The sequence below is a fragment of the Styela clava genome, chromosome 15 (genome assembly GCF_964204865.1).
Source record: "Styela clava chromosome 15, kaStyClav1.hap1.2, whole genome shotgun sequence".
NCBI lineage: Eukaryota > Metazoa > Chordata > Ascidiacea > Stolidobranchia > Styelidae > Styela > Styela clava.
In genome coordinates this window covers 3,445,001-3,447,500 of record NC_135264.1, presented here as the reverse complement: position 1 = coordinate 3,447,500, position 2,500 = coordinate 3,445,001, and the positions used below count along the sequence as shown (strand labels likewise).

The 2,500-nt window shown below is 53.3% G+C and overlaps 1 non-coding gene across 1 annotated transcript in view; it reads right to left on the bottom strand.

Annotated features, from left to right (window-relative positions):
- LOC144413388 (small subunit ribosomal RNA) overlaps positions 1-1,657 on the bottom strand; it is a 1,810-nt gene extending 153 nt beyond the window's left edge. Inside the window, exon 1 of the ribosomal RNA XR_013469422.1 lies at positions 1-1,657. This exon is cut by the window's left edge and continues 153 nt beyond it. This is a non-coding gene — a ribosomal RNA (small subunit ribosomal RNA).
- Between the last annotated feature and the right edge of the window lie 843 nt (positions 1,658-2,500).

Genomic DNA, 2,500 nt, shown 5'->3' with positions numbered 1-2,500 from the left:
TAGTAGCGACGGGCGGTGTGTACAAAGGGCAGGGACGTAATCAACGCAAGTTGATGACTTGCGCTTACTGGGAATTCCTCGTTCAAGGGAAACAATTGCAAGTCCCTATCCCAATCACGAATGAGGTTCAACGGGTTACCCGGACCTTTCGGCCTAGGTTAGACACTCGCTGCTTCACTCAGTGTAGCGCGCGTGCGGCCCCGGACATCTAAGGGCATCACAGACCTGTTATTGCTCAATCTCGTGTGGCTAAACGCCACTAGTCCCTCTAAGAAGTTAGACGCCGACCGAGAAGGTCGCGTAACTATTTAGCATGCCAGAGTCTCGTTCGTTATGGGAATTAACCAGACAAATCGCTCCACCAACTAAGAACGGCCATGCACCACCACCCACAGAATCAAGAAAGAGCTCTCAATCTGTCAATCCTACCTGTGTCCGGGCCGGGTGAGTTTCCCCGTGTTGAGTCAAATTAAGCCGCAGGCTCCACTCCTGGTGGTGCCCTTCCGTCAATTCCTTCAAGTTTCAGCTTTGCAACCATACTTCCCCCGGAACCCAAAGACTTTGGTTTCCCGGAAGCTGCCGGAAAGGTCGTCATGGTAACGCCTCCCGATCGCTAGTTGGCATCGTTTATAGTCAGAACTAGGACGGTATCTGATCGTCTTCAAACCTCTGACTTTCGCTCTTGATTAAAGAAAACATTCTTGGCGAATGCTTTCGCAGTAGTTCGTCTTCCGCCGATCCAAGAATTTCACCTCTAACGGCAGAGTACGGACGCCCCCGTCTGTCCCTCTTAATCATTACCTCGTGCTCCGAAAACCAACAAAATAGAACCGAGGTCCTATTCCATTATTCCATGCAACACTATGCAGGCGAACAGCCTGCTTTGAACACTCTAATTTTTTCAAAGTAAACTTATCGGCCACCGCCGACACTCAGTCAAGAGCACCGACGGAGAACCGAAGGTGAGGCGAACGCAACCAGTGACACGCCTTGCGACGGACCGGCGGCGCTCGCCCAAAATCCAACTACGAGCTTATCAACCGCAACAACTTTAGCATACACTGTTGGAGCTGGAATTACCGCGGCTGCTGGCACCAGACTTGCCCTCCAATGGATACTCGTTAAGAGTTTTAGGATGTACTCATTCCAATTACAGGGCCTCGTTAGAGTCCTGTATTGTTATTTTTCGTCACTACCTCCCCGTGTCGGGAATGGGTAATTTGCGCGCCTGCTGCCTTTCTTGGATGTGGTAGCCGTTTCTCAGGCTCCCTCTCCGGAATCGAACCCTGATTCCCCGTTACCCGTTATCACAAAGGTAGGCACGTAGCGTACCTTCGACAGTTGATAGGGCAGACACTTGAATGATACGTCGTCGGTGCAGAGACCGTACGATCCGCGTGGTTATCCAGAGTCATCAAACGTCACAGGACGAACCCGGTCGGTTTTGATCTGATAAAAGCGCGCCTCCCGAAGTCGGCGCTTAATGCATGTATTAGCTCTAGAATTACCACAGTTATCCACTTCGCTTACGAGACCAAATAAACCAAGACTGATTTAATGAGCCATTCGCAGTTTCGCTTTACGAGAACTCGTACTTGCACCTGCATGGCTTAATCTTTGAGACAAGCATATCACTACTGGCAGGATCAACCAGATAGCTGCGACAGCTGCGCTCGGCCCTTGCTGGGCCGCCCGGCGCGTGCTCGTCGCATTCGTTTAAGACCGAGGCGATCGCCTGCGGCCGTACTCAGCTTCGACAGTCGCTGGCCGCGACGTCCACGCTCTCGCCGGCAGTGCCAGGCGGAGCGATTTGCGTTTTTTCTTTGCTCGCCCTCTCTCGGGCTCGATCCATTCAGTTTCGCACAAACAAGAGCTCTGCCGGCCGCCTGCAGCGGTGCCTAAAACCCGGGCATAACAATGCGACCGTTCTGCTAGGCCGACAAGCGCTCAAGCCAGACGCTCGATCGAACGCCCCCTACATATTAGTCGAGACAACGGCTCGCTCATTAGCATCGCGTTTGTACTTTAACTTTTTTTGGCTCGGCTTCTTTCGACGCCGATGCCGGCGACGCAGCACTCTCTCGCCCGCCAGCCACCGAGAAAAGGGTGCGCTCCGACCGGCCCCGCACCGCTCTTTCTTGGCTCATTCGAAATTACTGTCTTTCGCTCTGACATGCCTTACCTAGGGTTAGGTTAGTATGCTTGCACGTTTGTACTTTAACTTTTTTCGGCTCGGCTTCTTTCGACGCCGATGCCGGCGACGCAGCACTCTCTCGCCCGCCAGCCACAGAGAAAAGGGTGCGCTCCGACCGGCCCCCACCGCTCTTTCTTGGCTCATTCGAGTTTACTGTCTTTCGCTCTGACATGCCTTACCTAGGGTTAGGTTAGTATGCTTGCACGTTTGTACTTTAACTTTTTTCGGCTCGGCTTCTTTCGACGCCGATGCCGGCGACGCAGCACTCTCTCGCCCGCCAGCCACCGAGAAAAGTGTGCGCTCCGA